Raw genomic sequence first — 14785 nt, 5'->3', positions numbered from 1 at the left:
TAAGCTGTAGATGGAATTGGGGGGGGGGGGATTTATTTATACCTTTCTGCCTTGTTCAATTTCCTCAGAATGTTATTCAACAAATAACTGCAGCACACATACCAAGTGCCAGACACGGTCAGGTGCTTGAGACACAAAATGAGCAAGGCAGGCCCCTGCTCCCGGGAGCTTACATTCAAGCACATTATCTTTGTCAGCAGGGAAAAAAAAAGTACAAATTAACTTCTCCTAACCGTGTGTTCCTACACAATTTAACCATTCAGGTCTCAAGTAAGGCTCTATAAGAGGCCTTGTCTGATCACTCCATGAAATGGGGTCCTCCCCTCCTTCTTATCCCAGACAATTCATCTCCATCACCCCCAAGCCACAGTAAGTAGAATCTCAGGCCAGGGAGTGTCTGCTCTGTTCACCACTGGCTCCTCAAGGCCTGCAAAGGTAGCTGGTACCTCACAGGTGTGTCATGGCTACATCTGAATGAATGAGTGGATGAGTGAATGAATGAACTGAGGCATTTGGCTTGACATTTATCGTGGGGTATATCTGTAATACTCTTATTGCACACAACATACTACAATATATATGTAAAGGTGCAGTTCTAGTGCTCCCTCACTTGTCATATGTTAAATATGAGCATTTCATCTTTACTCACTAAACATTTTAGAGCAAATTATTGGTGGGGAGAGGAGCACCACCTGATTGCATATTCATCCAACATCTCCCTCGTGTTCCAGGAATGAGGAGAGCAGGGGCCTACTCTGGGCTTGCACTTCAGTTTTGAAGGAGGAGGCCACACAGCAGAGCAGTGGGAGGAGACCACACAACATTACACTGTGTCCCAGCATCAGTGAGACCCATCTCAGACCTACATCGAGTACCCAGTGCAGGAAGGAGGCACCCAGGATGCACAACTCAGGTGACAGAGACATGGAACAGGGCAGGGATTGCACCATCTTGGTCTGTCTAGGCTCGTAGCCTCTCTGAGGTAGGCTCCCACCTGCACTAGGTCCTTTTGAGGAGGATGCTAGGCCAACAGTCCTATATGCTCTGGTAGAAGAACAGCAAGGGTTGGAGGCCAAACCCCTCCTCAGATGAGCCAAGTGACCTGGGTCACTACTTCATGCCTCAATTTGTCACTGGAAAAGAATCACCATGATGCTCCCTTGCCAGGGCACTGTGTTTGAGGATCAATGTGATAAAGGCAGAGGGCACCTGCAGAATCTTCCTACAGATGTTCAGGGGAACTGGGACCTGGGGCACAGCCCGAGGCTGGAGAAGTAGCCTGCATTTTGCTTTGGGTAGTGCACTTGTCCCTGACCTGCGGCAGAAGGTCTTTGGGTCAATAAGAGGCTGTCTCCACACCAGGGGGATGCATATTAGGCTCCACTTCCCCCAGACCACCCCACTTCCCACAGAGCAGGCAGCCAAGAGCTGTCATCAATGAGGAGGTGGGCTACCCCTGTGCTACAAAGAAGCTACCACCACATGGCGCCTGAAGACTGAAAAGTGGCTGGACCTACAGGAGATCCCAAACACCATTACGTCCCCTGCCACCCAGCCTGCTCAACATCCTGCGCCCTCCTGGATGATAAACATCCTGGACCAGCGATTGGCCCCTGCAGTGCCCTTAGACACTGGTTCAAAACTGACAATTCAGTGCTACATCCCAAGCCACCCTGTGACTCTCTCAAGACTCAACTGCTTCCTGGTCCAACATAAAGACATGAACCATCCCCTCCAGTGACTTTAGGGACAAGAAGAATGCTTGTCCACTGGCCTTGTGGTTGTCTATGCTCACACACAACTTCATAAACAACACACGTGGTCCATCCCACACTATCCCCCCATCGGACCTATACTTTGGTGGCTATGGAGGGTGAGGAACATCACCACCAGGAGTTAAGACCTAGGTCTTGGGTCTCAGGTCCAGATTAGCCAGGGCTAATCAGGCAGCATCCTCTCAGCTGAAGCTCAGAAGGTGAAGCACACAGGATGCTGAACAGCCACTCAGAGCAGCAGACTCTACTCCCTGCTGCCCAGTTCCAGGGCCTCCTTAGGGCCCTTTCCCTAGCCCCTCAACTTCCAACCTGCTCCTTAACTGATTCACTGCCCATTCTGTCCCCGACTTCCTCCCAGACTTCTGGGCCCTCCTGGCTTGGAACAGTGCTCTACCTCTATCCCAGCATGTCCACTCTTCTCCTGGACCATTCCTTCCTTCATGATGGGGCCCTTGAAAAAAGGGCTTGCCCAGAGGCTTCATCAGGGTACTAATGCAGTCACAAAGCTGCACACCAAGTATCAAGTACATGATGGATTTGATGAAAAAAGAACAAAATGGCCAAAGAACAAAATGCACTTCCAGGTTCCAAGTGTCCTGGGGTCTCACCACACTCAACAGGCTGCTTCCTCTGACCCCACTGAAAAGCTACCACACGCTTCCTTCCCTAGACACCTATGGGTTTGAAAGGAAACTCAGTGGGTCAGAAAAGCCACAGGTGGAAGCCACACAGAAACCCTTCTCACATTGTGTTCTGTTTGCTTCTGGGTTCCACATTTTCAAAAGGCTACAAACAAGCAGCCACATCCAAAACTTCTAGACTCTCAATCCTTGGGAGGCAGTCATCAATAAATACATTAAGTTTCTGAAATTAATGAAACGAACACCATGGCCTGAAGGCCATCAGCCACCATGGCTCCTTGGTAGACAAGAGAACCTACATTTGACAGTCTGTCCTGTCCTCCAACCCCTAACAGGACAAATAATTTGGAGCAAGTGTAACCTCTCTCAGACTCAGAAGGCAAGAAGGGAGTTTTTGAGATGTGAGATGGGGGTACACACATAAGAACTCTACAGCCAGGCCAGGGTGATTGCAGGTCCCCAAGAGCTGGCCCATATTCCACACACTCTCGCCTCTCCATCAGTGCTCAGCCCATCGCTTTCCCAACAAACTTTCTCCTCAGGCCTCCTTTGTGCTGAGTGCGGATCCCGGCAGGTGGTACTGCAGGAGAATGACCTGAAGAGCTCAGATTGCCATGACATAACACCACAGACTAGGCAGCTTCAACAGACGTGTACTCCTCACAGCTCTGGAGGCTGGGAGAATGAGATCAGTACCGTACCCCGGTCAGTTCAGTATCTGGTGAGGACCTGCTTCCTGGTTCACAGGTCTCTGTCTTTTCACTGTGTCCTTACATGGTAGAAGGGGAGAGGAAGCTCTCTGGGGCTTTCTTCACAAGGGCACCAATCCAATTCCTAAGGGTCAAGTCCTCATGACCTAACTACTTCCCCACAGTCCTACCCCCTAAGACCATCACCTTGTAGAGTAGGATTTCAACACAGGAACTGGAGGGAGAGGGTTAGCAGTGGTGGTTGGGGGGGGTGTGGGGAGGGGGGAGTTCCCTCATTCACACAATAGCAGTTCAGATTGGCTCCTGTGTTGGAAGCCTGCACACCTCCCATCATGGGGAAGACTCTGGTATTATTGGAGCTGACTGAGTCTGTAGGTCTGACACTTGGGAGAGAGGACAGAGCCTGGACAGGCAGACAGGATAGGTAGATCACCATGGATATGATGTGAGTCTCTGCATTTTTAAGAGGACTGGCCATGTTCTCTGGGACCAACCATGATCAAGTTCAGGACCAAACACTGGAAAATCCTAGATCCAGTTCCTCAGAACTGACAATGAAAATACAAACAATATTTTCTGCTGTCTCATGCATTCTCTACAGTGATCACATTTTACAAAAAAAGATTCTAAAAAAAGATCCTAAAAGATTCATATTCAGTTATTTTGTTTATAAAAGCAGCCCAGTGTCCCCTCCAGACTCTACCGCAGGGCCCACGGGCTCCTTGTGTGTTAATTACCTGTCTCCTCCTGATAGAATATAAAGGTGGGAAGCCAGAGGCCTCTGTCTCTTCAAAATGACATTCCCAGCCTCTGACACAGACCACTCCCAGAAGAGGTGCTTGATAAACATGTGCTCAATAAAAGACTGAAGGATCTGTAACTTCTCCCAGATCCAGAAGCATCTGAACTTATCCACTTCTTCCCCGAGCCTAGCCCCACTTTCCATCCAGACCCAGAGCAGCCCTTTCATGTGGCCTCGCTTTCTGTGGGCCTGAGTCCAGTCCTCACAATGTAATCACTACGAGACCCTCTTGAAAAGCACACCTCATTTTGCTGCCAGCCTCCAAAGGCCTCCACCCGGTATGATACAGGGATCCAAGTACAGGCAGAAAGCCCCGGTCCTGGCCCAGCAGGGAGCCAGGATGTGAAAAAAGACTCCTGAGGAGGGCCTGAACCTTGCTTGCCAAGGGATGTTGACATCGGCTGACTGAAACAGAAATGGGAAGCCCCATCACAATCAGTACTGTTAGGATGGGCCCAATGACAGCACTGTCTGCACTCCACCCAAACCGAAGTAGGAGGAACTACTTATCGCAAACATAAGAAATCTACAGGAGTATGCTCTTAGTAGTTCTTACCTGGTAAAACTCCCGAAGCCAGTTCTTCTGCAGGTTTTCTGGCTGTAAATTAAGAAAAAAGAAAACACTGTCAGACTACCAACAGAGCCCCAAATAGCTGCAAGCAGAAGTTTCTACAAAGAAATCCATGGGATAGCCTCACAGTGGAGGGCTGAAGCATGTGCACAGGAGGGCCCCACTCTGCATGGGGGAAGCCTACTCCACATGAGGGACCCTGCTTCCCACAAGGGAACCCCTAGAGTACAAGAAATTCCTCATGTCCATGAGGGAACCTGGATCTCCAGGAGGGAGCTTAAACTCTGCACAGGGGGACCACACTCCACAGGTTGTCCCAGTGACATGAAATGAGTACTGGCACATCCACACCCAACACCCAGTCCTATGCCATCTCCTGTAGTGAGTCATAGGGAAAGGGGTGGTATCACATTTCTGCTCCAAGCCCCTGGATGCCTCCCCGGGAATAGGCAGCACAGAAAGTGACCAGTCTCCAACAAGCAAGACGATGGCATGTTTTCATCCCTGTCTCTGCCTGGGCCAAAGCTGCTTCATAGGAAACTGGACTCAGTGGTGCTAGATGGAGCATGAAACAGCCATAGGCACACAGAGCGTGTCTCTGTATGTTGGGGCAGGGAGGACAAAGGGAGGGAGGAGCTTTTATAGTTGGTTATACAGTCAGAATCCTCAGGAAACACTTGGTAGAGACATGGATAGAAACCCCCATCCTCATGCCACCTGCACACACATGTGCATACAAACACGTGCTCACACATGTATGCACACAGAGAAGGCCCTGGCCCTGGGAGCTCCTAGACAGGATCAGAGGAGGCAAGTCCAGACACTTAAGAAGGAAGGGACAAGTTGAGGCCTTGTTCCCCTAAGCAGATGGACCTGCTGATCCACACGCCATGCGACTAACCCCTTGGCTCTGTGCCAGCTCCAGCTCAGAGAGGCGCAGCCCAATCAAACCAAGGAGGGCAAGAGCACTTGAGACAAGGTATGGAGAGCACTCAGCCTGATGTGCACTTGAGATACAGGTGCTCAGGAAGTGCTATGGTTAAAACAAGGTCCACCACCGGGGGAATCAGCACTTAAGGGGCTTCAATGCTGCAAGATCTACTGAACAACAATGTGACTATGGTCAGTACTACTGAACGGTATATTTAAAAATGGCTAATGGTAGATTTAATGTTAGATGCTTGTTTTAAACCACAATTAAGAAAAAAAGAAAACAAGTCCTCTCCTAATATTTTGGGCATAATGTTCATGCCGTGGTCTCAGCTCTTGATTTGAGCAGAACTCTGAGTACCCACATCAAAGGAGTCCAGGCTGACCAGTCACAGCTGGGCCCAAACATGGCACCCACAATCCAAAACATAACAGCATCACAAGGTCACAAGGCTGGTCACACAGCAGAGGTGCTTTTTTCATTCTGTCATTGATGTTTCTAACTGTCCTGAAAGCAGGAAGATTGAATTCAGATAAATTTTAAAAAGGGAAAAAAAAAAAAAACCTGGCCAAGGAACCAGAACTTTACAGACTGCTTCACAGACCACGGAAGGAGAGAGCCCAGGACACTGAGTGGGCAGACAGAACCAGCACAGCCCCACTTGCCTCAGCAGGTCTCCCAGGTCTCACTTCCCCTACATTGGCGGTGTGCACCCCACCTCTCCTCCATCCTTACAAAGATGAGTAGCAGGAGAGAGCATCGCAACAAGACAAATGAAAAGCTGGGCAAGGATTTCAATGGAAGAACCAATCCACACAAGAAAAGATGCTCATCATCACTGACCATCAAGGAAATACAAATCCCAAACCACAATGAGATGACAAACTCACTTGGACAGCTGAAATCAAAAAGAGAGATGATCACAGTGCTGGGGAGGACATGGGAAAACAGGAACCCTCCTACACTGCTGTGGACACAGCCTGCCAGTTCCTTAAAATGTTAAACCTGGAGTTACCATTTGAGCCAGCAACTCTACTCCTAGGTACATATCCCAAGAGAACTGAAAACACATGTCCACTGTTGTACATGAATGTTGACAGCAGCACTAATGCATATTAGCCAAATGTCCATAAACTGATGAACAGAGAAACAAAATGTGGAATACCCATATATAGAAATATTTTCCAGCAGTTCTGGCCCATGAGTTTTGCTGCTCTTCCAGGCTCAGGTGGTTCACGCCCCCTCACCTGCCAATCCCATTGTGGGAATTCCATTGTCTAGGCTTGAACCTTGACAATAAATTGAGCAGGGACCTCAGGTACCCACAGCACCCAGATGATCAATACAAAGTCAACCTTGATCCAAATATGAGGCCCCCACAGACATGCACCAATAAGAAGCAGAGTTGGTGGGAGAAGCAGCCCCCGCCCTGACCCTGAAGTATCCATGAAAGATGAGGGATGCACATTCATGTGGAAAGAATGTGGAAGACAGCCCAGTACACACAGTATACGTATACAGACTCTCAGTGCAAGTGCACATCACACGGCTTTCAACACAAAGTGGACCAAGATTCAGCTGTGACCACTATCTCAGGGCAACCAGGACAGCAGCTCTCCCCACTCCTCTATGGAGTCACCAAACTCAAGTCCATAGAGCTCTAATACAATCACCTCTGGGTCCCCAGAGGGCAGCCCCCTAAATGCTCTAAATGCCACCAGATGCTCTAAATGCCACCAGAGGTTCAATGTGAAAGCAAACCCTGGGAAGTGTTGTTAGAGTTTGGAAGGGGTTTCAGGACTCTAGTTCTTTCAGTCTAATTCCTGAATCAGTATCTTATTTAAAAATGATTAGGGTGACTTTAATTTCACTTTGAATATGGATCTACTGCAATAATAAACTCAGACAGTCCTAACACAGTGCTTTAAACAAAGACATATCCATATTTGTTTACTATTTATAAAGAGGCCATTCAAAGGCTTTGAAATAATTAAACAGCAAACCTAAATACATAATTGAAAGACCAAAAATACTCTGAGAAAGGAAAAGAAGAAAAAGAATGAGATTTTTAAGAGAAAAAGTCTCTTTTATGTGGCATCCCACTCCCACCCCACCTGCTTGTCAGGGTCACTGTGACTGCTACAATGACCACCATGAGGCCCCATCCAGGAGCCATTTCCTGATTGGCATTTCACCGACATGTAGGCTACGTCAGTTTGGTTGACCACAGGCTTCTCTGGAAACCACCAAAGCTTCTCTGGAAACCACCATGGCCCCTCCCGGGTCCCACCTCATTGGCCTCCCTCTCGGTTCTCTCTGTTGCTGGGTCTTTCTTTCCCTGACTACATGTGGGATGTCCCCTGCAGAGTCCACAGACCTCTCCCATTTCTAATCCAAGACTCTCCCTCTGCGACCTCCCCTCACCTCCTGAGAACCCTTCACAAGCTGTAGACTCCCTAAGTGGTGCCTCTAGTGGGAACAGTGCCACGACCTCCAGATGCCAAGCTGACTATAGACAGCCCCAGGTAAACTTCTCATGGCCCCTCACACCCCACCACCTCAACACAGAGCTCCTCATGTGGTCCTATTCCCCCACTCTCTCCACACACACATATACTGTACACACTGCCTCACACATTCTCCCACAAGTACTCACACACATACATGCTCACTCTCACAGGCACTCACAGTCTCTCTCTCTCTCTCTCTCTCTCACACACACACACACACACACACACACACCTACCTGCTCCTCTTCTAGCAGCTCCCCATCCCTGCAATGGCAATGCCATTCCCCCACCTGCAGAGGCTGAAACATGTTAACCTGTCTCTCACCTCACATCCAACCCATCAGGATAACCTTTTGCCTCTACCATCAAAGTACATGTAGACTTTGATGGTAGAGGCACATCCTCTATCATCACCATGCCCCACCCCTGCCACTCTGGTCTAAGCTCTCTTCCCCTCTTCCTCCTAACTGATCTCCATGCTTTTTATTTTTTTGCCCTTTTCTAGTCTAGTCTCTACACTATATAGCCATAGCAGTTCTCAGAAAACACAAATCAGATGACCCTCCAATGCCTCCTACCTCTCTTGTGATAAAACACAAAGGTCTTCCAGATCTTCACAGCCAACCAAAGCCAGAGTTCCTGACCCCCCTGCCTTCCCTCTCCTCCCACTTGCTTTGCTTTGGATCACTGACCTACTTTCCATTCTCTTCCCTCAGGGCTTTTCCTCATTCTCTTTTCAGATTCTCAATAGTCTTTGCACCTTGCTGCTCTCTGATCTGGTTAAAAACGTCTTCATCAGTCTTCTTCAGTCAGTTTTCCTTAGGTCACTGAGCCTCCCCAGCTCCAGAAAGTCAATCCCTAATCCCAGCAGTTTTCTATTCTGACAGGTTAAGCCACATCATATTCTTTCCCTGCATTCCCTCTATCATCAGGAATAGAATATCTCATTTTCCAGGTCCTCATACTATAGCGTATAGTGAACAAGTGAGGCTAGTGAGATGAGAGACTGTTTAAGAAAAGCAGTATATTTCAAAGCAGAGTGCTCATTAACATGATCTAAAATTAAAATGTACTTTTAAACTCTAAATCCTTGAGTTTTTAAAGTTTTCTTATTCTTAGAAGACTTTTAGAGATATCATATCTCTTGTACCAATAAACATTTATCTCAAATTCAGAAGTTCCTTCAGTTTCAACTAGGTATCTTTTTCTCCTGATAATTCAAGCAGAATTTAATGTAATCATGTTAGATTAAGGTGACAGACACTGTTATGAAACCCATATTCCTGACTAGAACTTTGAATGGATGATCACCGTGGTCTGGGATGATGACCATCACAAGGCATCAATGATTCTTTTTGGGTTCTGAAATTTGGGGTGATTTGTGCATTTTTTAATATATATTACTTATTCTCTTAAGGAAAGAGAAAAAAAACTTTATAAAATAATTCCATTTTAGAGGGAAATGTTAAAGAATTGAGATTGGGAACCAGCAGTTAGCGTAATGGCTATGTCGCTGGACTCCCACGTAGTCGACCGCAGTTCTTGTCCCAGACCCAGTGGCTTAAAACTCACACCGGGCCCGTGTGCGTGCATGCCCAAGATCCCGAGAGGAGAATGGAGGAGAGGGGATTGCGGGGTGACCATCCCCCCTGGGGGGTGATTTCTCGCTTTCTGTCTCTATGTCTCTCTCTGTCTGTCTGGCGAGCGCACGCACCCTACAGTGAAAATCTCTCCAAAAAAAAAAAGAATTGAGATTGATTTTTCAGCATGTTTGCTATACATTCACTAACACAGAACATCCAAATTGGAGAAAGGCAAAGATGTCAAAGGTGGCCTGACAGAACAGTGGTCCCCAAAAGAACCAGCTCTTGTCTCATTTATAACTATCAAAGGTGAAGAAATTAGTGGGAGATAATCATTTCACATTAGTGAGGAAAAGGGTTTTAATCAACAAGAAATATAAAGACAACAAATAAATATTTACTGTTTAAATGCTATGTTAGATACCTTCTTTATTCCATGAAAAAATGACCACCAGTTGAATTCAGGAGGTAAACATAAAACTTGAAACCATGAAAGAATCAGAATAAAAGCAAATACAGCTGTTCTCATGGGGGGCGGGGGGGAAGTAGTGGCCTTTCTTGATATAAAAGCAAAAAAAAAAAAAAAAAGAATCTAAGAAGGAAAATGCTTATAGATTTCAACATTCAGAATCTAAACTTTTTGGATTGTTCATGTATAGGAATACTACTGATTTTTAACATGTTGATTTTTGAAAGTTTCATGACAGTGGATTTGGAAATGATTTCTTAGATAAAACACTAAAAGAATAGGTAACAAAAGAAAAAAAAGGAAATCATACTCAAAAAGGAAATTAAGAAAACAGTTCCATTTAGCATCAAATAACATCAAAAAGAATAAAATACTTATCAATAAACCTAAGGGAGCAAAAGACTTTTACACTGAAAACTGTATCAGTGTAAAACTATAGAATCTAAACTACCCACAGCAAATATCATACTCAATGGTGAAAGTCTGAAAGATTTTCCTTGAAGATCAGGAACAAGGGAAGAATGCCTATCTTATCACTTCTACTCAATATGGTACTAGAAGTCCTAGCCAGAGCAATTAGGCAAGAAAAAGAAATAAAAAGGATTTACTATAATTTGTGAATTCCAGAAATTCAAGTGTTGAAATTTAGTGTGAGGAGATTAAGAGGGTGAAAACTTAATCTAATTATGGTGCTGAAAGATGAGGTAATTAGAATTTGATAAGGTAACAAGGGTGGGGCTCCCATGACTGACTCTGGTGGGTTTATAAATAGAGGAAATGAGACTATAGTAGACACAAAGCTCCTGCCCTCTTGCCATGTGATGCCCTGCACAACCTTAGGATTCTGCATAGAATCAGCAAGAAGATCAGCAAGAAGATCCTCACTGATAAGGCTCTTTAAGGATTTCCATGACCATGACCTAAATAAATCTCTATTCTTTGTAAGTTACCTAGTTTGCAGTATTTTTAAAAGAATTATTTTAACTTTATTTATTTATGTGTTTATTTTAGAGAGACAGAGAGAGAGAGAGAGAGAGAGTGAGAAAGCAAGCCACCAGGTCCAGGACTTGAACCATGGTCAGCCATGTGGGAGTACAATGCCCTTAACCACCATGCCATCTCCTGGCCCCACAGTATTTAGTTATTAAGCAACAGAGAATAAACTAAAACAACATCCAAACTGGAAAGGAAATAAAATTATTTGTCTGCAAAAGACATGATCTTATATGTACGAAACCCTAGAAATACACCAAAAAAATGAAAACTTAAAAAAAAATTTCAATAAAGTAGGAAGAGAAAAAAAAATCAACATGTAGAAAATCAGTAATATTCCTATACATGAATAATGAACAATCCAAAAAGGAAATTAAGAAAACAGTTCCATTTAGCATCAAATAGCATCAAAAAGAATAAAATACTTAGCAATTAACATAAGGGAGCAAAAGACTTTTACACTGAAAACTATAAAATGCTGCTAAAGGAAATTATATAAGACATCAATAATAAGAAAGACATCTTGTGTTCATAGACTGGAAAACTTTATATTGTTAACATGCCAGTACTACCATAGCAATCTATATATCTAATTCAATTTGTATAAAAAATCCAATGACTTTTTTTTTTTTGCAGAAATAGAAAAATCCATCCATTCCATTCATATGAAATCCCAAGAGATCCTGAAGAGCCAAAATAACCTTGAAAAAGAAGAAGTAATTGGAGGTCTCAAACTTCATGACATCAAACTTACTACAAACCTATAGTAAGTAGTCAAAACTTTGTGGTACTGGCATAAAGACCAATATATCAACAGATAGACTAAAATAGAGAGCCCAGAAATAACCCCTTATATATGTGGTCATATGATTTTTGGGTGCTAAGGCCATTCAGGGGGGGTGCTAAGACCATTCAGTGGGGAAAAATAGTCTTTTCAAAAATGGTGCTTAGAAAACTACATATTCTAGTGCAAAAGAATCAAGTTGAATCCTTACTTTAAATCACATACAAAAATTAACCCAAAATGGATCAAATTTTCTTAGAAGAAAATTTAGAGGGAAAGCTTCATGACAGTGGATTTGCAATGATTTCTTAGATAAAACTCTAAAAGCATAGGTAGCTAAAGAAAAAAAAGATGAATTAAACTACATCAAAAACAATCATCTACAGAGTAAAAAGGCAATCTGTGGAACAGAAGAAAATATTTACAAATTAAATGCTTGATAAGAGACTAATATCCAGAATATATATTTTTAAAACTTCAGCAACTCAATAACAAATAGACAAATCACTCAATTTAAAAATAGGCAAAGGACTAAACAGACATTTTTCCAAAGAAGATACATAAATGGCCAACAAGCACATGGAAATACGCTCAACATCACTAATCAGAAAGGAATTGCAAGTGAAAACCAAAATGAAACACCACTTCAAACCCATTTGGATAACTAGTATACAAAATAAGTTATTAAAATTAAAATTCTTAAAATAACAAGTGTTTGTGAGGATGGAGAGAAACTGGAACCACTGTACACTGTTGAGAAGAATTAAAAAATGGTGCAGCAGGCATGGAAAATGGCTTGGTTGTTCCTCAAAAAATTAGAACTAGAATTATTATATTGTCAAGAAATTCCACTTCTGAGTATATTCCCAAAAGAATAGAAAGGAAAAACTTTAACAGACATCTGGACACCCATATTCATAGCAGCATTATTCACAATTAGTCAGAAGGTGAAAATAACCCGAGTATCTATATATGAATAGATAAGACATAGTATATACATGTAATATTATTCAGCCTTAAAAAGAAAGGATATTCTGACATATGCTATAACATTGAGGATATCATGCTAAGTAAAATCAGCTGGTCACAAAAGACAAGTACTGTACAACTAATTACATAAGGTATCTAGAGGAGTAAAATTCATAGACATAGAAAGTAGAATGATGGTTCCCAGGGCTGGGAGGGAAGAAGGGATGTGGAATTGGAATTTAATGGGGACAGAGTTTCAGTTTTACAAGATCAAAGAGTTCTAGAGGTGGATGGCAGTCACGATTGCACATTCTTAATGTTTTAAATACCACTTAACTAAACACTCAAAAATGATAGGTGGTAAATTTTATACTATGTGTATTTTACCACATCAATAAAAAGGAGAGGATTTAACTTGGTCAGTAGCTCCACTCAAGAGACACAACCACATGCTATAGTTTACTAAGTCTGTGGAGTCATTTTATGTACATTGTTGCATTTTACTCCTATTGATAAAAAATTAAAATTTCGAGCCCAGCAATAAGAAAAGAAGGTACCAAGCTCAATTTTACTGAGACAAACAGAAAATCTTTGGCCTGCCTAACACAGCCCAGGATCACTACACAAACCACAATCCTACAAAACACACTAATCACTGGAAATAAACATCTGAATGAGAAAACATTCTATAATACCAACATAATTAGAGATGTTAATATATGTTTTTAAAAATATTTTAATATATATATCATATAACCCTATTGTTTAACTTTCCTAATGAATTCCTAAAGATGTATAGGAAAATATAATCTATTAAGATTCATAATTAAAGTTATAATTTTATATCCTAATATTTGCCTCAAATCTTATTTCACGGACTTGTAAGAACTTTAGCAACAAATCATGATGAGAAAAATCTGAGTACAAAAATGTCCTACTACCTGGAGGAATGAGGTAGATGCCCTTGAGTCCCTGTGGTGGATAAACCCACAGACCCTGTCAGGACACATCAGCACATGTCTCCCAAGACTTGCTGGCAGAAAAAAAAGGGAATTAGACAATAGAAAAAAAACAATGAGAAGTAGGAAAACAAAGGTTTGTTACTTAAAGTTCCAAATCTCTAGAAAATCGACCCTCAAACATCACAACACAAGCCAATGCACATATACACACATACATATGCATGCATACACTTAGGGCTGCTCTTCTGCCAAGCTCAAGACAAAGTGAATTTTTTAAATATACATATGCCAGAAGCTTTTATAAAATTAGACTCTGCCTACCATGACACCCTTTAATTAAGGGCCATTCATCTTGCCCAAACTGGTTTGCTGGGTCACATTGCCATGCCAAGTCTACATATGTCCTACTGGGTGAGGGACAAAAATGAAACAGAGTGGGCTCTTTCCCAGGAACAGATTTGGGCAAGGCCTCCTTAGAATCACAGCCCGTGTTTGGTTAATACAGTTATTTTTAAAGCCACAAAGTAAGAAAAAGATAAACACACAAACTAGGTCTTAAAGAAATACTCATTTCAGACCACAGATCAAGCCCAGCTCTGTGTGTGTTCAGCCACAACATCAGAAAGTACTGCCTTCTTTTTCTCTCAAACCCCCTAAATTCTTCTCTTGATCTTACAGCATAATACAAAAACTATCAAAATGTGACTGGGAAAATGTTAAAAAATACTCATTCCTTCCAAATTCTATTTCTGTGAGTCGATACTAAAAAAAGTAATTCTAAATAGCAAAAATGCTTCATACACAAAGAAGTTCATAATAACATCATTTTAAGAGAATTACAGTTAGAATACTCCAGAAGAAGGGGCCAGACTGTAGACAGTGGTAAAATGCAATGCTCTTTGAGGCTAACTCACATGGAAGGGTTCTGGGTTTATGTCTGAAGATGTCCCCAGATATGGCAGGGACACATGTGCCTATGATCCGTGGCTGACTGAAGCTCAGGGTGGATTGTGTTGTCAAGACCTAGTTGGAAGTGCTGTCTGTCTGTCTCTATCTCTGTGTCTTTTTTACATATAGAATAAATA

The 14785-nt window shown here is 43.0% G+C and overlaps 1 protein-coding gene across 2 annotated transcripts in view; it reads right to left on the bottom strand.

Annotated features, from left to right (window-relative positions):
• The window catches only part of INPP5A (inositol polyphosphate-5-phosphatase A), a 198869-nt gene extending 194349 nt beyond the window's left edge, over positions 1 to 4520 (bottom strand). The window contains exon 1 of one of the 2 annotated variants that reach the window (XM_027771238.1): positions 4485 to 4520. The gene's annotated coding sequence lies outside the window, so the exon portion shown is untranslated. Of the gene's footprint in view, positions 1 to 4170; positions 4194 to 4484 lie in introns of those variants that run through there. The other variant, XM_027771239.1, reaches the window with a different exon arrangement.
• Between the last annotated feature and the right edge of the window lie 10265 nt (positions 4521 to 14785).

Source organism: Tupaia chinensis, unplaced genomic scaffold, assembly GCF_000334495.1.
Source record: "Tupaia chinensis unplaced genomic scaffold, TupChi_1.0 Scaffold000197_1, whole genome shotgun sequence".
Lineage (NCBI taxonomy): Eukaryota > Metazoa > Chordata > Mammalia > Scandentia > Tupaiidae > Tupaia > Tupaia belangeri.
The sequence above is the reverse complement of the archived record's forward strand: the minus strand, read 5'-3'. Positions and strand labels throughout refer to the sequence as shown.